This window comes from Tyto alba, unplaced genomic scaffold, assembly GCF_018691265.1.
Source record: "Tyto alba isolate M040663 unplaced genomic scaffold, T.alba_DEE_v4.0 Super-Scaffold_26, whole genome shotgun sequence".
Classification (NCBI taxonomy): Eukaryota; Metazoa; Chordata; class Aves; order Strigiformes; family Tytonidae; genus Tyto; species Tyto alba.
The window spans coordinates 23126994-23151700 of record NW_024881300.1 but is presented as its reverse complement, the minus strand read 5'-3'; the positions used below and the strand labels follow the sequence as shown (position 1 = coordinate 23151700).

General features: G+C 47.2%; 1 protein-coding gene across 2 annotated transcripts in view; it reads right to left on the bottom strand.

Annotated features, from left to right (window-relative positions):
• Positions 1–24707, bottom strand: part of ZFHX3 (zinc finger homeobox 3) — a 545789-nt gene that overhangs the window by 347804 nt on the left and 173278 nt on the right. The window contains exon 1 of one of the 2 annotated variants that reach the window (XM_042797342.1): positions 17829–17866. The exons of the other annotated variant lie outside the window; for it this stretch is intronic. The gene's annotated coding sequence lies outside the window, so the exon portion shown is untranslated. Of the gene's footprint in view, positions 1–17828; positions 17867–24707 lie in introns of those variants that run through there. 2 annotated transcript variants of the gene reach the window in all.

Here is a 24707-nt window from a genome sequence, read left to right as displayed (position 1 = left end):
AATCACCCTTCAGATGTTACATGTCTAACCCTGGGAATCCCACCCCTGGGCAGAGAGGGAGGATTTCAGCTTCCAATCGGCTCTTTCTATAGCCCTGAAAAAGCAATTTGCTCATAAAGGATAAAAAAAAAGGGGGGGTGGAGGGGGGGGGAAGAAAAAGAAAAGGAGGGCAGAAAAGAAAAACCACAACAAGGGCACGCGTTTCTCTTGGAGGAGAGCTTCAATTTTACTGTAATTGTCTGAAGAAGAGCTGCTTTGATCTGCAGAATTATTATTATGCTTCCAGTGCCTGCCTGCTAATGTCACAGCTGGGCTTTGGCACGCGCCCGCCGAGGGGGAGCGCAGGCTGACCCGGCCCCCGGCCCCCGGCCCGGCCGCGGGGCCCTCGCCCAGCGCTGCTTCGCGCCTCTCAACTTTCTTCCGGGAGCACCCAAGGCAGCCCGGCAGCCCCCTCGCCTTGGGAGAGCCGGATTAACACGCTGGCATCGCCTCCCCGTCAGGATCAGGGGAGAGGGCTTCAGGCAATATCTTTTCTTGCTTTTTGGTCTCGCTCAGTCACCACCTGAAGCAATGGGAAGGCGGCTTTCAGGCCTTCAGCGTATTTTTTTGTCTTACATCACTACTTGTTATTGTTGTGAAATTATGCTATTTTTTTTTTTTTTCAATTACAACTGAACAATCTAGAGTGTTTGAAATGCGCCTCCCTCCCCCCCCCCGCCCCAAAGTCAGGCAAATTTTGCCGACAGCAGATCGAGCGAGCCAGCCTGAGACCAGGCACCGGGGGGGCAGGAGGCAGCGGGGGGCCCCCCAGGCCCAGGAGGCACAGAACCGCCGGGAGCAGAACCGATCCCGGGGCTCGCTGCTCTGCCGCACGGCACACACCTGCGCGAGGGGGAACGCCTCCCGCCCCACACCACTGTGGAGGCACCGGGAACCTCCTACTAAACTGTAATGATGCGGTTCCCTGAAAAATCACAAAGTCCCACTAAGGCAGCAGAAGCATTTGGCACCGTGGACCCCCTTGGCTCCGGGGACCCGCGGTCTGAAGTTGTTTGACTTTGTAAAGTCCAAACTGTTCCACAAAACACAGAGCAGCTCAGCTGTTTTCCTGGTTTCTCGCCTCTATGCATCATCTCTGTACTCGTATGAAAATACATTCCCTGAATACAGGTAGTCTATTATTTTCCTTTTTTTTTTTTTCCATTTTTATAAATCAGAGTTCAAGGTGACAGATATTCTGCACATCAGGACAATGGCATATTTTTTTCAGTTCTTTCATGACTGGGGACAGAACCTTAATACCATACCATACTGGTATCTGTTTCTTGTGAGCTACCTATATTCAGATAAACACTTTTAAAAAATATGTCCATGTAAGAATATTTTCAGAAATTATTATTTCTGATTATTTTTTGAAAAGAACATGCATCCGAGTGCCAGCTATTTCAAGTTCAACCCCTTATGATCTATGCAGCCTAAAGGCAAGGTCAGTGCCCCAGAAGTTAGGGATTGTCTCTCATCAGCTAAGGCATAACTCTCCTCTCCACAGCCGCTGACACCTCAGGGCGCGTTTCCGATGGCACCCACCCAGCCCTGCCTGCCACTGGTCATCACCGGAGGGATTTGCGAGAGGTGCTCACGCTGTGGAGAAGGCACACTTTGCACCCTCATCCTTCTCTATCCAGTTAACCTCAAACGTCCCAAGCTCCTGCTCCGCAAAGATCTGGCCTTTGTGTTTGAAGGAGGAATAATTTTTTTTAATCAGTCAGAGGAGTTTTTCTTCAAATGTAAAATTTCTTATCCACAAAGCACAATCTTGAGGTGTAGCATAAAACAGCATTCAGTCACTGGTGATGAGATATTGGTGACCAAGTATTTCTGAGACTCACTAAAAACAGAATAAGAACCTTAAGATTTTACAGTTTTCCAATGAGTAAAGCACTCTACACCTAGGAAGTTTGCAAGATACGTATGATCTTAAAATCTTTCCATTATTATTTACAAAACCAGTGCTTTGTGTAAGCAAAGGTTTCCAAAGTAATATTTGTTCCATTTTTCTCTGCTTGTATAGACTCAGAGACCTGGTAACTGGCAGTCTGCCTTCACACGAAGAAGTCTATGAAAAATGGTACAAATAATTTCTTAAAAAGTCTCTAACATCTTTCTGAAATAGTTTGCCTGTAAAATATGTAGTATGCACAAAATACACCGAGATGTGGTGTGACACAAACAATTTATTGGCATTAGTCTGGGATGAGCCACATAACTCATGCAGAGCCTCACGACTCGTAAGTATTGCCGTCATCTCAAACTCATCAATAACACCTTTACTCTATTGCATCCTACCATGAACTGTGTATCTATCTAAACTATAAACATATACAATTTTTCAGTCAAAAGAGTAATAGGGAAATAGCTGGATTTCACTCATTTTGTGTTCTCCAGGTAGTAAAATAGACGCATATTTAATGTACGTACCAAAAAGTGCAGTGCCAATAAGTAGAGAGAGTCATATTTCCAAGTTAGTTTATAGACGGCACTATTTTACGGCTGTACTGCTAAAACCATATATGCATGCATATAAATATAGATAAATATCTGTAAAGTCAGAATCTGCACACATGAAATAGAGGACTGGATAAATGCAAGACAAAGTACATGATAAAAATAATCCTAATTTCTACATACAATAATGAACTCTTGACTAAAATTACTACTTAGAAATGAGATCTTGAGGTTATCCAGTGTCCTCTCATACTGATCCTAGAGGTTGCTATTGGAGCTATTGCTCTTTTGCTTTGTAATTTTGCTAATTGGTCATTAAGAAGTCTATAATTCTAATTCTGCCTTTGCCAGCAACACACTGTGGGTCAGCAAGTAAATTAATCTACCTCTACACCTCAGTTTCTCCAACTGCAATACAGGGAAACACGTATCCATCACTAGGTCCTGTAGGAGTTAATCTGTTAATGTTTGTATCAATCAAGTTGTCAAGTGCTATTTAAGTGCTTATTATTACTCATACAATAATTCTCTCCTTCAGGGCTCCGTAGGTTTGCAAATGCCTCTTTCATTACGTACGTGAAGTTCTTTCGGGGCAAGCGGGCTGACCAGACACATCTCCTTGCAGGTGGCTCCAGCGCACCCAGGGCTCCGGCGCAAGGCCGACCGAGTATTCCTGATGTTTTGCTCCCGTGCTGCAGAACACTTTGTTTGCCCTTGCTGTTTCTCCACAGCACTTTGGCCAGCTGCACTCTGCGCTGGATCAGGGAACTGATGTCGCTTAAAGGTGTATTTGTATCTTATGCCCAAGTACTGCTATACACACAACCTTGCGTGAGCATCTTTCCCATGCGTTCGGCAACCTTGGCCTCCCTTCAGTCTGTTCTTCCTGTGTCGTGCCCTCCCTTCTGGCCTGGAAATCGTTAGGCACAAACTCTGAGGACACGTTCTCTTTATCCAGAGCGTCAGCTGCTCTGACTGTCCCAGAGAGAAGCTCTGTTTATTCAGGATGCCTGGCTCCAGAGCATTTGGTGAGAGGTTCCGCTCTGTGGCACACACGCTTGACCCAGCTTCTGCATCTGGGCAGGAGGGGGGGAAACCTCTACCCACATCTGCAGTACCCTGGGAAGCCCAGTGACCGCCCTCGCTGGCACACTGTGGCACCTCAACACGCAAAGCAGACAAACGTTTTCTGGAAACCTCCGACTCGGAGTCTGCACAGTCGCGCTGTGCACGTGCCACTGGCCCGAAGCTTGCAGAGTCCTGCAGTCGTTCCACCTAAGTTGTACGGTTGCCCAACACAGCTACAAGAGCTTTTAGATTTCTCCTCAACTTACGGCCATGAAGCACCGCTCTCATTAGAGAATGCCAGTATAAATTAGTATATAAACGCCTATATAAGGAGCTAGTGCTCTTTATCTATACAACCCTTGTCTATACAAAAGGCGTGCAGCATGCAAGACACGTGTTAGCCGGGATTTCTGGAGCCTGCATGAGCTGGGAACTTCTTTATAAAATATAGTAGCTACTCATTTAGTCTTCTCACAAAATGGATTCTCTCTACTGGCATCAGTGACGCTAAATACAACTTATAAAATATTGGTAAGATCTTCATAAGGAATGCAACTAAAAAAAGTGACACTTTAATTATTATCTTTATGCTCCAGAAATATCCCATCAATATGAGGAGCAGATAATTCACGATACTGTTTCAACCACTCTGCAGAATCAGAAGAAACTGGTGCATCATCCATACCGGGCGTGCAAGCATCAGTGCTGTGCATCTATGTACGTAGCCTGTAGTTATTTATCAATTGTTTATGCATGCACTTATTTATGAATTTATTTAATTTATAAACATTTATACTGTAGAACATGAGATGATAAATTCAGAAGAAGAACACCGACTCGTAGAGTACGACCCTCCCTCCTCACTTAGCAGCAAACTCCCGCCCGTGTCCGGGCGGCGTGACCCGGACCCTCCTGCCAGCAGCCGCTCGCGAGCAGCAGCCCAAAGAACTCGGAGCTTGGCGAGAGTTTTAACCAAGCCAGTTCTTCCAGGGGATCTTCCCCACAGTGGTCTTGAGCAAACTAGTTCCTCCAGACTCTAGAGATCAGTTTAACGAGCCCTTTGCCTGCAATCGGTCCTTGGGAAATCAGTGAGATTCTGCAGCTGCTAATGTCAGCAAATTACATAACATCCAGACTATATTTGTATTTTCAAAACAAGATGTGCTCTATGCAAAATTGCAAATCTCTCAGTAAATCACATAATAAATAAATAAATGTCTCTGCATAATTACTTGTTAAATAGCTCATTTTCCCCACTGCTCCAGCATTAGACAGTCAGCCACCTAAACTCAAAGTCCGTCAGCTTGGAAGCAAGACAATTAGCAGGATTTATTTTTACCCCAGATTTCTTTTCCTCCTTAACCTTGAGTCTGTCTTCCCATAAGATTTTAAGTAAAACTCTATTTTTCCTCTTAATATATATATTTTTATGTTTTGTCAATGCACCAAGCATGACAGAGGCAAATGGCATTAATTAAACACATGGCTGGACGTGCTGACTATATATATTACTGACATTTCACTCTCTCACTATCTTCAAGTACCTCTTGCTATGTGCTACACGGGTAAAATAGCAGAACAAATTAGCCAGGATATTCTGCTGGGTCCCAATATACGTCTGAGCCAGTCGATATGGAAAGCAGCGCGGTAAGCGGCTCCAGAACGCCAGTGATTCATTGACGGGCATCTGGTAAGGAGGCGGCCGAGGCCGGCTCGCCCTCCGCGTTACACGCCACGTCCCAAGGGCGCCGGCAGGAAGGGCGGCGTGTCGGGAGCCACGACCCGGGAGCGATGCCCGCGTCACAGCCGGCACAGCCCGGCCAGCCCCGCGCGGAGCCGGAGCCGGCGGAGCGAGCTGCTCGGTCGCTTCGCTTCCTTCTCTTGCCTTAGGACTAAGTACCCATTTGAAACAGCACCCTGACTATGTTTGAAATCAACATTTGTAATCACTTTGATCTCTCTTTCATCCTCTTGAATAGTCTAAGACCTCAACCAGCCCTTGGTTTGAGTCTGAGATTTCTGCCCCCGACTTTCTAAAATTACTTGAGTTATTTCTTCTCCGCCAGAAGCTCTGCCCGCTCAGTGTTTGTTCTTCACTTCCAAGGGCATTTTATTTATTTTCTTTACCTTTAGCTATTGAAACTGGCATGAACAAATTTATGTAATGAGCCTTAATAACAGTTTCTCCCATAAAGTTACCTATTTATCTCCTATTGTAGTCATTTAGAAAGCACGAAAATGATGGAAAAATATAGGTTTAGTGATAAATCTCTGCGACTGATAGTGAATAACTTAAAATAGTCTTTACCCGTGGGGGTGATGCTTAGAACCCACCCACTCTGTGGGAACCTTTCCCAGTCACTCAGACTCCTCCTTTCGTAATACTCATAGTATCCTCTCCACACAGACAAATAAAACCCTGTTTATCTAAACCTTTTAATCCAAATCTGTTCTATCTCTCAGCCTGTATCGCTTACCCAATGGCTACCACCTTTATCTGAATGTTTTTGATGTCCTGGATCATTCTGGATAAGCCGAGCTACTGAGGGAGCACACGCACAACGCACGCTGCCAGCCACATTTCAGAAAAGCTCTCTTACCCCACAGGAAAAAGGTTTTAAAGTTATCAGCAGCAAAGATTTTTCTGTTGGCATTTCCCTCATAAACGTTATTTAAGTAAATTAGAGACAGTGGAAGAGCAGACGAGGGGTGCTGGTTTTTTCTAACCAGCAGGAACAACACTATTTTGAGACCTATCCTTAATTCTGCACACTGTGCTATCAACAGCAGCACTCCCCCCTTCCCCGCCAGCGCAAACACAAACTGGGACACAACACTTCACTTCAAGCAATGCAAGACTCACCCTTAAAGCAAGCTCCTTGGGAGACAGCTAGAGAGTGATTTTGTGTTTTGTACAGCACCAGGTACACTCTCAACACCAACAAAAGCGATGTCAGCACTTTGTTCTTAATTGTTTATCCATTTTTAATGGCGGTAAGAAACAAATATCACGAGTGCTTTCTTTGCTCAGAAGACCCCGATGCAGAGAAGGATGAAAACCACCCTTTATTTCCCCCTGGTTCTTTATTTACAGAACCATCTGCGTGCAGTTGCAGAGTCCGGTTGAGCCCTGTCTATATCCCCGTTTCCCTCCAGCACTAATTAGTAATGCAATCCCACAAAGAGTGAAGTTGCCCGAAACCTCCCCTCACTCACAATGATTTATGTTCAATTTGTACAAATGGAGAAAATGAGATTTCAAATTTCAATGCCATTTCTGCAATGAGGTGATTAAAAGAGAGAGAGGTATTGCGTTCTACTGTATAGAATATTGATCCCAGTGCTACTTTCCTTAGCAATAACCATTAGCTCAGTATTATTTGCAAACCTCTAATGTGAACCTGGAGATGTAATTTACATTTGTGCTTTACTTATTTGCTTTAACAAAACAATACAAAAGCTTTGGGTCTTTCAATCTATCCTTATTGTCAATAAAATTAGCAGTTCATAAAAAAATTAATGTATATGCAAAACCATCACTTCCTTGTAAACTACGCGGAGACTGTAAATGTTGCTCAGAACAAAAGGGAGATAAACTATTAAAAGGCTCTGGCCATTTAACAAATTGAATACCGAACGAATTAAGACAGAGTTCCCTTTTGTCCACTCCTTTAATTTCTGGGCCCCTGGGAGCCCGCAAAAGTTTCAGAAGTATCTGGAGGTTTCCCCCGAGGAGCGGGTGTTGACAGGGGGTGTCTGACGGGAACATAATGGGCACGGGGAAGCACATGCTTCAGCTCACAACCGGTGCCGCGGCTGTTGCCATCGCGGGAGGCGCCTCTCCAGCGGGAAGCACAAAGCGCACACGCGTGCACGGGCACACACGTGCACAGGCACACGCGTCCTGCATGCAAATGCTCCTGGGGAGGACGCCAAGAAAGAAAAAAATGAGAAGAAAGAGCGTAATCGCGGAATAAAGGAGGACGGCGCTCACGCCGCTCGGGCGGCCGTTTGTCAGCCCCCAACCCTTGAATAAGACAAGGCAGTTCCTCCCGTCGCGCTGCTGCTCCCTGCAAAAACATCAGCTGCTTCTGCTGCCTGGCAGAGTTTAGAAGATGAGAACAAGGAAAGAAGAGGGAGAAAGGGGGGAAAAAAGAAAAAGCTAATGACCCATAATTGCCATGATAGTGGAATAGGGCCCAGGCAGCTGTTTTACATTCCCGGTATGTATAGTATGCAAATATCTACAAAGGGCCGACACAGTTTCTCTATTGTGGATCCTGAGGGTAACCAAATTAGCCTTTGGCAACCATGGTAATTGGGAGGTGCTGTTCCCATTAGGAGTCCTGCAAATTATGAAGAAAAATGGACCAAAGGCTTTGTCACAAATAATAATACCGAGAAGAAAAGAGCAGGCGGCCGTCTTTGCTTTGCTTTTCTTTCTTTTTTTTTATTTCTACATTGTGTTGTTAATATCTCTCTGTTTAGTAATAAGAAAACAGTCCTCGGTGTCCTGCTGGACCCTCCTGGGCTTTCCATAGCAATATTAAGTTCGGGGGAATACTAAATATGGGACGGCAACATCCGTTGCAAATTCCCCAAGCAGAAGCCTCACGACCAGACACCGTATTCAGTTAGACAATGCTGCCTCTGCTCTACGCTGGTTTTAGCTGCGTGAATCAGAATTAGGAATTAAAAAAAGAACTTAGCTAGCGCGCTTATTTGCATAGGACAAAATAGGACACAGAGCGCCAGCGAAGTTTTTTCTCCCTAACTTTGATTCACGCAGCTAAATACAGATTTGTTCTCCGAATCACCCAACTTTGCTGCACAAGAGGCTACATTTCCCACTAATGATTTGAATTTGTCTTTCACTCTTCCCACCTTCTTTGATCATCCCATAGTTTTCAATTCCAGCATGCAGAATCCTGTTTGATTGTTATGATCTACTAAAAAATTCACAACTGCCAACTTTTTGAGTGGAGCTCTGAGCTGCCACACCGTAAGTCAATGCCAAAAACATTAAATGCTTTTGTCTTTAACTCCCCCAAGAACAGCGCTCGCCGTCTCCATGACCTCTCCTGGCTGAGATCAGGGTGAGCTTGCAACACCCAGTGAGATCAGAGCTACGTGGGCTGTCAGGCAGCGTCAGGCACCTCCCCACTCCCCAGCCACCGTCCTGGGGACAGCCCTGCAAAACCCAAGTTTTTTGAAAAAAAAACCCCACTGACAGCAAAAATTAGGAAGCGGTCTCGTTTTCTTTTGCGTTTCTTCCTGTAAATTTTGCAATTACATCTCCTGAATAAGACAAAAAAAAAAAAAAAAAAAAAAAAGCCCCCAAAAAAACAAACAAAAAAACTTTCTTGGGTTCTTTTTGGTTCAGTACAAGAACTAAAGTAAGGTGCCATCACAAGGGGTAAAAAGTGCAACCCACAAAAGCTTATTACTACTGCTTCCCAAGTGCTAATTTTAGGTGAGACTCTCATTTTAAATTGTATCTAGCTTTTTCCTAATATCATGATTTAAGAAAGGATAGCAATTACAGAGAGAAAAAAATGAATTAAATTTCTGATTTACAAGCCAGGGGACTGAATAAACAGGAGCAGAGACAGGAAAAAAAAAAAAAAAAAAAAAATCAAAGCATTTGACTACAATGGAAAAAATATAGAAGGTAAACCAGATGAAGTAGGATGGCTGGTAAAGGAAACCCTCCCGGTACAGCAGGCCTCTCCTAGATTGACCAGAGCAATGAATTATTCTCACTCCTGGATACCGATTCAAAGGACAAAACCAAACAAAGCACAAAGGTAAGCAAACAACACTATTTCCAAGATTTGAATTTTAGAAACCGGCATTTATCAGTGCAGCTCACACTGGGTAACGCACACAGACCCGACGACCACGAAGGCAGGCAGCGGGGCCCCGCCGGGCCTCACCCGAGGCTGCGGAGCGCCTCCCCGCCGGAAAGCGAACGTTTCCCAGAATTAAACACTTCGGAATTTTCTGAAATCTACATCTGCCAAGGCATGCACCTCTTCCAACAGAGCGAAGAGCTGCGAACACCCTCCTCCTATTTAAGAGTCTGATTTTTATATACCCAAGAGGGTGTCGGTGGCCCAGAGGAAAACCCAACTCCTCCGACACCGCTTTCCGCGCCGGGCGCAGCCGCGGGGCCGGCGGGCCGCGGTGCTCCCGGGCATGGCCCCGGCACCGCTGACCCCCGCCCGGGGACGGGAGGCGGCGGGCGCTCCGGCGGCACGTGGCCGAGGCACGCGGGAGCTTGCGGAATGCAGACGGGGAAGATCTAGAGGACCCCGACCCGGGTTTTTGTGGAACAGGTACGAGCGCACCTGGCACGGGCGCGATTAATACACTGTGAATACCAAAAGCACCTTAAGAGTGCCTTCAGGCGCCTGAAGAATTTTTCTGGCAGGAAATTAAATGCCTAAGGGATTAACTGCAGATTTTAAAGGCACATTTGGGACTGAATTAGCTATTTTTGTATAAATCTGACTTTAAGAATCCTTGATTTCTTATGTGCATCCAAACTGCCCGGATGAGGCTTGCACAATCCGGACCTCCCCAGGGTCCATTTTGGGCGGCTGCTCAGAGCTCCCGGTACGGCCCACGCACCCGCATGTCCTTCCCACGGACACCGGGGTGCGAAGAGGGGGCTGGCGGGCGCCCAGCTGCTTCTGCTGCTGCGGAGAAGTTGTGATGCGCACATGGGACCGGGGAACTCAAAGTCCTCCCGGTTCAGCCAGGTAGAAGAAAGCTTCGTGCCTGCAACCTTGATTCTAATAAAAAGCAACACTGAAGGACTTCGTATTTGTACATAAAGCAGTCTAATACCATGCCAACATGACATACATAAACTTTCCAAATCATAGAAAAGTATCTCCTAGAACAGGAAGTTCAAAAATCCACCACAGCGCAATAAGAAATTTTTCTGGTATTAATTAACGTAAAAGATTTTTCTGTTGGTGGGGGATACCTTGTGCTCAGTAACATACTTAGTCTGATGTTTTTTGCCCAACTGCTCCAGGCTGGCAGTGTAAATAGTCACTCTGAAGTGACTGCAAATGCCAGGAGAGCATCCAGGCCTTTTAATATAAATAAGATTCAGAACAACAATTTCAGGAATCTACAGTCATTGTGATGGCTGTAAAACCTGAATCAGTGGGTTTTATGAAAAAAAAAAAAAAAAAATAAAAATTATAAACCAAGTCTCCCAAAGAACAGTCATGTTTTAATTTTTCATGCTCAGACTAACTCTTCATCTTAAAACCACTACAGCAAAAGTCTTAACCCCAGATCTTTATTTTTTCATGGTTTCCCCTCAGGGCCTCTTTAAATAGCCGGCAGAAGAGTCACTTCCCCGCCGGTGCAGTTGGCACGCCTGCAAGTGTACTTAAAGTTTGCGTCTGATCAAGTTATGTGTATTGGATCTGAAACCAGTTAGTCAATTCTTTCAGGTCCCTAAGTGGCGATTTGTGGTAATGTCTACATCAATACTAACAGAGCGGTTTGCTAGCTGGTTTACGTAAAGCAAATGTCTGAAGGATGGAGGGGCTGCCTCCAAGGGTTCTCTCAGTTAATGGAGATGTGGCTGGAAAAAGAAACACGCAGATACAGAAGTGCTGCTTTTAAAAGGATCATCCCTCACCGAAACACAGAGCCCGGAGGAGATGAGGGGCGGGCATCGCGCAGGCACTCGCGCCTGTTCCCTTCGGGACGGGTTTGTGGCGCGGGGCCTTCAGAGCCCTGCCCTCCAGCCCGACTTGGCTCCCTCCGTCTTAGCTCCAAGCAGATACAGCTCTGCGGCATTTGGGGGGGGGGGGGTGTTTGGTTCGGTTGGTTGGTTGGTTTTGGGGTTTTTGGGGTTTTTTTTTGGGGGGTGGGGGTGAGTGTTTTTGTGGGTTTTTTTCCCCTTTTCTTTTAAGCAACAATCCTGGGCCCTCCCTCCTTCATTTTCTTACTCCTTGGGCTCCAAATGGTGGATACAGGCCACAAATTGGACAAAGCAAAAGGTCAAGAAGACGTAACAACCAACAAGCTAACCAAAAAACCCTACACTAAGGTAAAGTGCAACTAAAAATTAGAAAAAGGTAAAAGATGTTATATAAAACAAAACTGTGGTTAATGAAAAAAGCAGGGAGTGGCTATTGTTAAATAGAAGTTGCCGAATCAAACTACAAAGAATAGAGAACAACCATAAGCAATAAAGAGTACTGGATTAAGCCTCTCCTTTCCAATAACAGCTTTTCTTTCTTTAATATTTGTCTTTTTAGTCCCAAATAGAACACCGAGTCTTCAGATCAAGAATTATCTTTTTGTTTGTGTTTGGAAAGTGCACAAGAAAATGGGCTGATCTCAGTAAGGCCTCGGAGTGCCACTCAGTTGCAAACACACATATTACAGGCACGTTGCAGTCAGCGTAGAACTTCTTCACATGTGTAATTTCTCTGCAGGATCCCATCTGTGCCTATTACACCATGGAGAAAATACAACCCAGCTCTTGTCATATACCACATCTCCTCATATGTGGTTTTTCTAAGATAAAACAACTTTAAGTAAACGTGATGCATTTGTCTACACGGAGCTCTCGAGTTTTAAGGATTGGAACAGAATTAGCAGTTTACAGAAATAATCTAGAGGAAACCAGTCTGGTGTTCCCTGGGCCAGAAGCGACCAGGTTAGTTTACGGGGGCTGGACTGTGCAGGACAGCCACGCACACGCCGGGCTGGCTGACGCCGTTTCCAGCCCACTCCACACCCGCCACAACCTGTGTGGGCTGGAGCCGAGACCCCAGGGGAAGTCAAGAGGAATTTGGGTCATTGGCTTAATCGTTAGTCCCCACCAGATTCGGTACAACACCCTTCAAGAACCAGAATAGACAAACACATGCGTTCTCGGTGGTTTCTGTGAATGTACATGGTGTTGGGCTTCCTCTCCACAGCGAGCAGAAGCTGTGTAGCAACGTACAAAAGCCCAACGTGCGGGGCCAGGGCCCCAGCGTGCCTCTCGCCCCCGGCCAGGCCCCTCGCCCGGCACCACTGCCCAGCCCCGGTCGCGGCTGTTCTTCAGAAGGCGATGGAGTTCATTCCCGTCGCTCGAGTGTGAAAACTGCCAGAGGTTTAACAAACCAGAATGCAAAAGGCAGCAGATATCTACACGGATGTGGTATTCAGGAAGGGATCCCGCGTGGCAGGAGGGCAAATGGCAGCAGAAGGTATCTGTAAGCTGATTAAACAATTTTTGAATACTGTTTCTGTAAGAATGCTGGGAGAATGTTTTCTTTCCTAGATTTGTCATCATTTGTTAACTGGTCATTTTGCAATTATTCATCACCATCTCTGCAAGCATTTAGAGTAAAACTTTTGGAAAAGTCCTAAACACCTTGCTACATTAGCTGAGGATTTGCAGCGAGCACACCGGCAGCTCCCGCAACCTGTAACCGCTGAGGTGCAGCGCGGCGCTCAAACGGCAGAGCAGCCAAAACGAGGGGCCTACACCCCCCCGCTCTGTCCGCACACCGGCCAGGAAATAACAGCACCGATCCTCCAGACGTGCCATCCCGCCGCCACCGACCGCAGTACCTGGGCGAGCGGCTGCTCGGTGCTGCCCGCGGAGGAGAGCGCAGCGTCAACCTGCAGCGCCCAACCGCCCCCAGCCAGAGCCCTCCGGGGCCTGAGCCGCCTTTGGGGAGAAGGTACGTACATGAGGGAGCAGAGCGCAGACGGCCCCCCAGCCTGAAGACCTAAAGATAACTAATAGGACTGAGTAACCCCCTGTTCCAAATTCACAGTAAGAGGGGAATGAAGTTTTATGGGGACTGTGAGCACACTTACACGTGCGGGAAAGGGAGCGACGTCAGAACCTGGACGTGGCTGGGAACGGGGTACCAACGGGATAAAGGATCTGTACAGTCAGACGGAAGGCGGGGGGAGGCCAGACCATCCCCTGTTCGTCCTTGTCAGCCCCACAGATGGCACGTGCGTGCAGCAATGAAGCGATACACAGCTGAGGAGAGGGGGTGCAAGGGCAGCGATCCATATGGGCGAGAGCTATGGAGAAGCATGAGAAAATAGGAGAGGAATCGCAAGCTAAAAACGCACACGTGGGCAATGCATACGAGCACGTGTTACGGCATGGAGTCTGTTAGTTTGATTTAGAACCAAAATCCTCCCCCATAAAAATACATCTGAGAACTGGAATGACAAACGTCACAGAAGCGGAGATGCCACCACGGTGTCATTTGCCTCCAGCACAGCCAAGAATTTCAGAGATCATTAGCGATTTTGGCGATTATCCTCTTTATTTGGGATTATTGCCCCAAATTTGCAAGGGTCACAGAGAAGGAGTATCCTTCGGCACAACCTTTTCTGGGGAAGATCTGCTGCATGCTGACCTTATCTGCAATGGTAGAGCGTCCACAAGGGGTGACTCGGCTTCTGTCCCCGATGCTGCGTGGGGAAAAGATGGACCCTGTGGACTTGCTCCACGCCCTTGGGCACGTCGCTCCTCCTGTGCCCTGCTTCAGAGTCAAAAATCCCCTACTTCCACACCAGCTACGCGCCGATTTACACTTTGTTAAGTCATTTAAAAATAGTGCCTGAAGCGTAAAATCTGTGAACTGTCAGAAAACTACAACTTTAATAAATAGCAAGAATTTTTGCAAAGTGCTAGATGTATTCCAAGAGATGGCTTTGAAAGAACAGATCCTGTCTCCGACAGAAACGCGGAGTCTCCCAAGGTCTCCTTCAGCCCCGTTTTCCATGAGTTTACACAGAAGAAGAGCAGAGCACAAACCCGACGGGCCAGCTCTTCTCCAGACACCACGTGCCCCGCTGCCGTCCAAGGGCCGCCCGGCAGCCGGGCACGCGAATCCCCGCTCTGCTCCCGCGCCGCAGCACGCTCGGGTACCGCAAGTTTTCAAGCTGCTGCCAGTTACGAAGATCCTTCTTCAGACCCTCCTTTGTACCACCTGAGACTTAATGATTTCAGACGAACCATAAAAAGCAGCAGGAAAAAAACCCCAAACTTCAGTTGCCAAACTGCAGCAAAGAAATAATTTCCAAATCTATCAGATCTCTGCAACCTCAGTTCTTCCACAGAAGACAAAGAGGGTTTCAGCAGCGTTGTTCAAGGGATTGTCAAACTACAATTTCATTTTCTCTTACTAACAGAGAGATCCTGCCCTACACTTGCAGGCAGAAGAATAAGCTATTTTGGGGAGAAAAGGAAGGCTAGAACAATTATTTATTTATTCAAATAACTTTTCTTAAATAAGACGACAGATTTTTCTCTTTTGTTTATAATTTGAATTTTTCATTTTAAAGCTTCAGTATACATACGATAAGAACGTCATAAACACCACCTTCCAATAAATTTGCGCTCTTGCTTTCAAGCTTCCTCAGGACCAGTGCTGACACCCAGCCCTCACCCCCCGTGCAGAGCAAGCCCGTGGGTGGGTGGGCGGGCGGGCTTAGCGCCTCAGGAGCACGTGCAAGAAAAGCCCTTTTCCATAAACACTTCACCGACCCTGTTTCTTTTGAAACTCCCATTGATTTCAGTGGGAGAGCAAGTCGGGCTCGCTAAGGCTAGACTATAAGGAAGGATCATAGAAAAGAAAGGGGAGAGAAGGAAAGGGATGTTTATTCAAGAGAAGGTAGCGAGAGTATTTGTTTATGGTAAATATGTTTTTAAAACTATCAGTAGTTTTTTGAAGGAATTGTAACATGTAGCATGCATTATGTTTGTTACTGCTTTTGGGGTTAGCTTTTATTTTTATATTCATTTTTGTTGTTCCTTTAAGATCAAATAGCAGATGATTGGCAGGAATCCTGCAAATCTGAAAAAATGCTCATTTATTTTCCACATTTTTCTCCTATATTTTCAGAGATTAGTGCATGTAATATTTTAATGCTACGGCATAAATATGCATGAGAGCAAGAGCGCTTATATTTATATACCTGTAGTCTATGTGATGGTGATACCCACGTGATGAGATACAAGGATACGTGGTAAAACGCATTCAACGTGCAAGCATGTTTAGGGTGCAGGGCTGGCAGAGTGCGCGTCACCAGGGAGATTCAACAGTCAAGCCTCATGTCACGGTGGCTGAGAGCTGAATCTTTGACCAGCAAAGAGAAAAGGTCTGTATTACTAGCAGAAGTGGTATTTTCTCTCCATTACTGATGTCCCTGAGAAATAACATTAAGATTGAGGACTTTTTAGAATCAAAAAATATTAATGTATTTTACAGAGATTTTAAAATAAAAAATTTCAAATCTTAATTTTTTATCCACATTGGATTTATGGCAGGTCACGTAGTAGATTTATGGGACAAAAATCTACTTTATGAAACACTTTAAATATATATTAAAAGAAGAATAATCATTGAGCTATAATATTCAAAATATGTGAAAATCAAATCTAAAGACCCATCTCAATGATTCTCTTCATGAGGACCACGCAGACATCTGGATTTCCGCTAACGACACACAGGCAGTTTAAAAAAAGACAAAAGATGGAGGCAAAAGTGGGATATACGGGATATTCTAGAACAAAGGAAACAGAGATGCAGTTACTGCAGAAATTAATCCGCGCCTGTTCAATCAAGCCTCGCGTCGCCATCAGGAGCCACGTTAAAGCCTCCCTGGGCCCAAGCAAAGCCCCGGCCTCTCCCCGGCCAAGGGGCGAGTCGCGGCGAAGCCGCTCCCGGGCGCACGGCGGCCCGCAGGCCACGCGGCCGCAGCTGGGGAAGGCGCTTTCAGTGCGGAGGCAGGAGCAGCACCCGCACGCAGCGCGGGGGCTCCGGCCGCCCCCGACGGTTCCTGGTTTGAATCCTCGGAGACGCGCGCAGCCTGCGGCCCCGCCGTTCCCCGCGCGCCCGTGGCCGTGGTCGCCCCGTGGGGCAGCCCCCCGGCCGGCCTTCCCCGCCCAGGGCACCGCAGGCTCGCGGCGGCCGCGCACCCGCCCAGCCCCTCTGGTTCCCTAATCGCTCCTCCCAGCGCAGGCCTTCTGTCTGTTCACAAACACGGGCAGGAATTATTTCAGGAGATGAAACGACGGAAGGTTATCCTGAAGAGGAGCAGTAAGACATGCTATACACAAAGGTTAAAGGAAACGTGCTACCCCGCAAAACAGTTTAGACAAGCATGAGGGGACGGATCAGCTGTTAATTTTTTTTAATGTATATCGGCAACTGAATCAATGTGGGCCATTTGTTAGGGAAATTCTTGGATTTTCCTACTGACAGGTTTACCTCTCTTCATAGCAGTGTGCTTTTACCATGGTCACGATACTGTGCTTGAAGAAAAGTGATGGGCATGCATCAGGAATAGAAAGGAATTTAATGTCCTCACAGTAATTACTGCCTCGGACCAAATATTTTGACAAAGCAGCAGCTCAGATCTGGGCTGATGGGATGAACTTCAGTTCCTTCAAAATTTTAGCCCTTCCAGCCATCACTCAACACCTGGGCAAGAACAGAGTCAAAACAACACATCTGACATGCTTTGACAAACGGCAGCGAGCAAGATCACAGTAAAAACTGTTGAGACCTTGACGGCCTCTCTGCCCTTCTGCCTGAGGAAACGGTGTTGGAGGCAATAAACTCCCAAGCTCATTCCCACAGATTGGGTACAGGAAAAAAAAAAAATCACTCATTTACCCATTCTGTGGTCAAAACCATTCTGTCTCCCAAATACTTCATTAGAAAAGAGGAAAAAGAAAAAAAAAAAAAAAAGGCATAAATATTCTGCAATTAAATTCAGGTATAGGTTAAAATCTAAAATGACAAGCGAAACTAAACCCAGGAAGAATTTGGTTATGGAGATTTCAAGGGTGTCTTCCTCCCGATGGCCCTTCCATCTCCAGATACTGACTCTCTAATCCCTGATAACGTTCCTCTCCACTAGAGATGCGACACTGGGGCAGCTGGGAAGAGGAGAGCACCAGCCTAGTCCCATTGGTCACAGGACAATTCAAAAGAGTCTTCGAGCAAGAAAATGCCTTTTTTTTTTTTTTTTTTTTAAGTAGTATGACTATGTGTGTCTGGGAGCATGTACACAGGTCATCTCCTTCCCCTTAATCAACCCAGAAGTGAAGGTGTTCATTGTGAAAAAATGAAGCTACGATTTAAAAAAAAAAAAAAATAATAAAAAAAGAATCAAGCCTAAAGCGCAAAATTAAATAGCTAAACAGGGGAACTGGGCCAAACGAAGACAAAGCAATGCACTTAACCCACCTGGAGAGCAAAGCAGGCCATCCAGCCCCGCTGGCCAGTCGCCTGGGCTTTGCGGCGGGAGGAAAATCCGCTTGGGCGCATGTGGCTGGGGAGCGTCTCGCGGCCGCGCCGAGCGCTCCGAGTCCTCCCACGTCCCCGTCACGCCGTGGAGACTGGCTGCCGGAGCGCGGTGGGGAGGGGGGGCGAACTGGGAGGTGGGGGGGGAATCTGCCTGGCTGGGGAGGGTGGCTCCAAATTCTTTTTTTTTTTTTTTTTTTTTTTTTTTTCTTCTTAAGCTATATACATTGAATGAAAAAACCCTCCATTTATTCCTTTTGGGTCATATGAGGGAGCCACTGGCAAAGATAATATATGAAGCAAGAGAACGAGAGGGAGAAAGAGAGGGAGGGAGGGGAGGGAAGGAGGGAGGAAGGGAGAGAGAAGCAAAAGGCTTTCTATTATTCGGGACACTGGTGATGCACACTGAGGCAGTCGGAAGATTAAATTAAGTATTATATCTGCTGACCCCATTGCCATGGTTACCGGACAGCGGAAAATATTAATCAAGCCAAGCCTTTCCAGCTGAACATACCAGAAAAAAATACTAAATATAAATATATATGTACATATTTGCCGCTCTGCCATGCTAATGTGGAATGCCAGCAACCAAACCACCTGATATCATCAAGATAAACAAATTTAAAATATCCTTGCTGCACGAGAAGGCTGACGTCACCGTGGCGAGCGCAGCATGGGGAACGGGGGCTGCAGTGCGCTCGCTCTCCCTTCAGCCGATTGAAGAAGGAATTTGAATAAGGGATGGTAAAGTCTTGCAGGGTGCCTGAGCCGTAAGCACCATCGCCCAGGCAGGGCAGCAGCGGCCAGAGGCAGGCAGAGGGATCAGCATCCTCGCAGCGGGGCTCGGACACGGCGCCGGCCCTCCAGCCGGCCTCGCCGGAGCTGCGACGCCACGGCCAGACCGCGCGCTTCCAGCGGGAAAATGAAACAATTCCCACCAACTTCGTCTTCGCCTTCAAACCCGAATTAGCGCTCCGAGGAAACCTGGCCAAGTCCTGACCTGGACACCGGGAAGCGGTCGTTGCTTGGGCAGTCCTGTATGGGCGACCTGCAGGTCCCTGCCTGCCTCCGGGCGCGCTACGGACCCTGCTCGCTGGGTTCGCGCACAGCACGCTCGCAGGGGAGGACGATCCGCAGGTGTCGAAGGCGAGAGAGACCACGAGCGTACTGCTGCGGAGCGTACCGTAACGCGCAACCAGCGGCTGAGGAGCCCTGCGCCCGCAGCCCTCGGCCCAGCCCGAGACCGACCAGAGGTTTGCCAGGAGCCTCGACAGCTTTCGGGAAGGGAGAGCTGCAGCCGAAACAAAAACCTGGCAGTAATGATTACAATGCCGATATTAAACTTCTATCCTTTTTTTTTTTTAAACTCTAAGCTTAAACACAGCAATGGGAATAACCACACAAATTACTCTGTTCCTCTCCATGCAGTAAATCATTGGCATAACTGAAAAGGGAATCCAAACCCCTCCTATTCTGCTCTAACCACCTATTAAAAGGGAGATGTCCATATGAAGCGAGTATTTTCTCCCAGTCAACATGTCCACTTTTGCTTTGTTGCCTGTTTTTGTCTTTATTTTACAGGTAAGTTTTACACAGCTGCTTCTGACTTTTGCAATTTTCCCTAAAGTACCAAAATATGCAGAATACCGAGGCGAGAACTGCACATCCTTTGCTGTGACCTATCCAGATACTGAGGTGCCAGAAGACATATTGGAACAAATTGAAAAATAAAGGAATAGTAAGTCACTAGACCCAATGAAAAAGCCAAGAGTTTTAAAGGAATTTAAGATGGAAGCAATTAACACATTAATAAATGTGCTTTATAACAGCTTATGGAGCAGAATACGTGGTATCTAGTAGATCAGCCTAAATGACAATTAAACTCAAATGATGAAACATCTGGGTAAGTGTGATGCAGCAGTACAAATCAGCTGCTTAACAGGAAAATCTTGAATATACCAGTGGTTTTGGGTACATCAACAATTAAAAATATAAACAAAAAAAAAGGGTGGTCTGACAAAAGCAGTGTTTAACAAGCAATTGTTACAGCCGTGTCTGTCTCCCTTGGTACTATAAATAAAATAAAACAAAAACATATATATGTATTCCATCGAGTGCACAAAACACCCGCAGCTGAAACTGTGACACGGCTGGGAGCGGTGCTGCCCGCCGTGGGGGGGCCGAGGCAGCCCCGTCCCAGCGAGGCCGACACCGTGCCTGGGGCAGCGCGGGGGGAACCGGGCGCAGAAGCAGCAGCGCCCGTGGGAGCTGCCCCGGCTCCAGCTCACCCCCCGCACGGCGCGCTGCAGCGCCCGAGCCCGGGAGCCCCCGCCCCGGCACCCCCAGACCCACGGCATCTCACACCAGCGGGCCCAGAACGCGGCGGGCTGAGATCACAAACACAGGAACGCGTAGAAAACAGTGTATAGGTTACACAAAACAAATGCTCCGGTTCATTTACAGTTCTGCAAGAACAGAGCCAAATTCACTGAAGGCATAAACAAGTACATCTATTGCATTTTTAAAATGTTAATGAAGAATGAGATTGTTATTTGTTCTTGGCCTATTTTGTGATTTTAGCCAATAGTTCTAGTGATAATTATCAACTGTTTATATTTAGATAAAAGCAGTCCATATGGCAATAGCAGAACAATCTGATGTTTAGATCCTCAGCTTCATGTTTTCTATAAATAATATGATTGAATAACTGTAACAAATTATTTCATCAGTCTAAAAGCAGATACCGATATATAACAACTAAGAAAGCCATTTACTCATTATCTGCAAATAATAAATACCTTCCCAAGTACATTTAACACTTAGGAAAATACAAAAATATAAAAATACAGATATTAACCCATAAATGCTTACATGGATGTATCTTAAAATTTACTTCTTAATCTCCCATGGACGCACACAAGGTATCTGATGGGTTCTTACGATAATTAGCGGACCCGTCTAATTTTGTGCACATAAACGCTTACTGCTATTTGTTACATTTGCATCTGAATCTCACCCAGATCTCATCCCTATTCAAACTGTCCTACCAATTTTGCAGATTCCAAACCTTAGGAATGCCTCTCCTGAAAGGGACCGCGATTCTCGACTTGGGGACCCTCCTCGGTTTTGAAAATAAGCGCAACAATCAAACCAACGTCATTCCCAGCGTGACGGCAACGTTGCACGCACCCGGAAAGGAAGGCTTCAGCAAAGCCCTCCCGGGGCTCTCGGTCTCAGAGCCCTGAATCGGGATTTCCAGGTTGCACAGGCACACAAAGGGAGAAGCCCAAAGCAGAGGTGGGCAGCGCGCCGGCGGCCCGGCCGCCCCTTCCCGGCGGGGAAAATGATTGCGGCACAATGGCCGGCACGGACAGCTTAGGGCAGCTGTGTCATATAAATTGTCAGCAATGACCATAAGCACTCAGAGAAACAATTTAATTCCTCACTCCCGCCATCATGGGCTGATATATTCTTTCAAGGTCATTACCCAAGGCTAGGGGGGTCACATGATTAACGAGTGACACGTCCAATGAGGGCGGCTGTGCCTGAGCAGGCCTTATATTAATTAGACAGAACCGCTGAAAAATAAGCGGTGCCTGGCAAGGAGGGGCCAGCCCCGAACCTCAACGGCCGCTGCATCTCCCCAAACTGCAAAAATCACCATCCCGCTCCTTCCCCTTAAAAGAAAACTGCCACTTCCTTACAGACGTTCACAAGCAGGATACACAAAAGATGCTTCTTTCCTGGTTTAAAGGACTTGGGCTCTTGCCCCAAGTTTCCCTTGAGTCTTTGTTTTATGCCTTTCTTCCTCCTTGCCATAATTCACTGACTTATACCGCATGGAAGCACAAGAGACTACTATTCACAATTAACTGTGCATCTCAAGAGCAAATTTGAAAAAAAAAAAAAAAGTCCCAAGGCTTACAGGTTTGTGCCAGGCACTTAGAGCAAACATTAAAACCTACACTGGCCCATCACTGAAACCTGTATCAGTCTAATCCTGTCGCCCCCCAAAAAGTCCTTCATAACAGTTTTGCAAATTGAATGTTTTTTTAAAAAACTAAAAGCCACTCTTCTGCCCTGGGTGAGAGGCAGGCATTCCCGACCATGCCTCTTCCCTCTCCACAAAGGAAAAAAAAAATTAAAAATCCCATTGGTGTAACTCAGCTGATTTTCAGATACTTTCATCAATCCGAGAGGAGACTCCCTGGGCCGGCAGAATAATGGACTGTCACCTTTAAATAGCAAAGACAACCAAAAAAGCTCCAAACACTGGAACTAGGGCAGCTGCTGCTGCTAACAGTGCCAGAGAGGAGATTCAGTTATCACCAAGCAATTGTCCAGGCCCCCGGCCGTTGGCAGCCACCCACCCCCGCGCCGCCACGCGAGCAAACGCCCAAAGCGTCGCGGGGCGTTTTCCGAGCGTCCCGAACGGTGAGCACGCGCAAACGGGAGTTGGAGGCACGGTAGCCGAATGCAAATAGGAATCCCTTCAAAAATTCAGTTCGATTTTTTTTTTATTTTTGCATCCACGGTGTTCAGCATTAATAGCGACCCTGAGGAGAACGCACCGTGGCACGGCTCTCCCCTGCGGCAGTGCCGGCCCGCGAGCGCCCGGCCCCGCTCCAGGGCAGCTGGGGAGATGGTTTAAATCCTTCCCGAGCCCAGGCCAGCTGTGCCCTTCCTGAGCCCTCCCCGAAAAGGGCCAGCGAAGTCCAGGAGCAACTCTGCTAATGGGAGCAGTTTGGCAGCCCCCGGCCGGGGACGCGCGGGAAGCCGCCCGGTGCCGCAGCGGAAGGGCCCCCCCAGCAGCACTGGGTGGTCTGGGACCCCCCCTGGGTGCCAGCCCAGACAGGAGGGGCAGCACTGAGTCTCAGCCCAAAGTCACCCCAGGCCATGCTGGTTTGGGGATTTTTTTGTTTTACTCAAAAAAACCCCCAGAACCAAAAAAACAACAGCTGGCCATGGCGAGACCCTCCATCTTCTCCAGCTGCCTGTGCTCCCAAGCTGCTTTGGGACGCCACCTCTCCCCCAGCCCTGCCCTCGGACGCTCTCGTCCCCTTCCAGCTGCCGGTACCAAAGTGCTCACACGGTGCCTTAAGCTCCGGTGAAGGAGCGTGCCGTCCGGAATTCAAGAATATACTGCACTACTATGCAACCTCGCTGCTTGGCACTTATATGTTTTCTATAATAAAGGAAGTAAAAACCAATCTGAACATTTATCACACTTCTCTCAGGTTTTCAGACGTTCCATAAAGACAGACAAATATTACGCCATATTATAGAAGAAATAGCCAACTGAAGATTAACTGACTTGCAAGGATAAGCAAATAACAAACAATGCTAACAACAATAAATTAAGGCCACACAGCTAACCAGCTATATAAACTTTATATTTAAGAAATAAAGGCCCCTCTGATGGCTGCAGCTGTGACCTAACCACTCTACCATGATGCCCCTCCGAGGAAACGCTGTAAATAGTACAGCTACCCACACAGCCTGCAATCCTCCCAACACCATTCCTGCAGTTACCCGACACATTTTATAATCCTGCTTATTCTCAGAGCAAACTAGATGAATTTCTGCCATTTTGCTTCCCTGGTGGTGCGTCCTGCCAGCTCCTCTCCCATCTACCATTTCAGAGGGTTTCATTGCTCCCCAACCACGCACTTGTACTTTTGCATGTTTACAGTGCTCCCGCCTCTGCCTCTCTTGTTTGGGAGCAATAACTGGGCTCCTGAGGACCTGCAAGAAGGTCAGACTTTCTAAAGCAGTAATCCACCCCCTGATTAATGCACCCACGACACGCAGCACTGTACACACTGGTCTCGATTGGGCTGGGGATATCAAGCCTGCTGTGCCATGCTGAACTGATTTGATGCTATTAAACCAAGAGAGATGCATTGTCAGCAAAGATGCAGCTCAGGACTATCTATACTTATTATTTGGAGAAGATCACCTCGATCTCCAGTTTCCCCACAAAAACCTAGAAATCAGTCTGCTCACTCAAGATTACAGCTCATTAAACTATTCTTGGTTTATCTGTTCAAACAGAAAGAGGGAAAACTGCTTAATTTTCACAAGATTCAGGTGCTGCTAACAGGTCTGTCTGATGTTTATGAGTTAGTATAAAAGTACTTTAAAAGAAGACAATGTACTGAGAATCTGCCTGAGCAAGAAGGACCTTGTTTTCCAAGATTCTCAGCACTCACAGCTTCAAGTGACCTAGATTAAGTCAACTCAACAGTTTTGCAAAATTACATTCAAGCGTTCTTGATACTCAACTGTTTGTTCAGCCCAGAATATTGCGATGCCTTCCAACTGCTCAGGTGAAGCACTAAAAACCACAACACCCTCCTGCATTTCACCTTACGACGTTCACCAGACAGCATCTTCTCAGTCACTGCCAAATTTTTGGTGATGCAAAGCACTCGCCTGCCTCGGAGCAGAGCGTGGGACAGCAGGCAGCATGTGGCTGAAGCGGTTCACGAGCTGTAAGCTCGACTCTCCCCGACACCCCCCTGCACGCTCCGGGCCGGAATCGCTGCCCCACACGCGCCAGCCCAGGCCCCCACCCCCCGGGTTACTCACAGGGCTCGGGGGGCAGAGGCACCTTCCCGGCTCCGCTCCTCGCTCCCGCAGCGCGGCTGGAGGCTCTGCGGGGCATGGGCGAGCAGCCAGCCCTCACAGCTGCAGACACAGGTGAAGGTGTTCTGAACTAATCACTGCCAATTAGCAAGCCTTATTAACCCTCTCTAATTGGACTTGCTGGGTTTTTTTCAGAACCCCCATTTTCTACTTTCAATATGTCGTGGCAAAAAG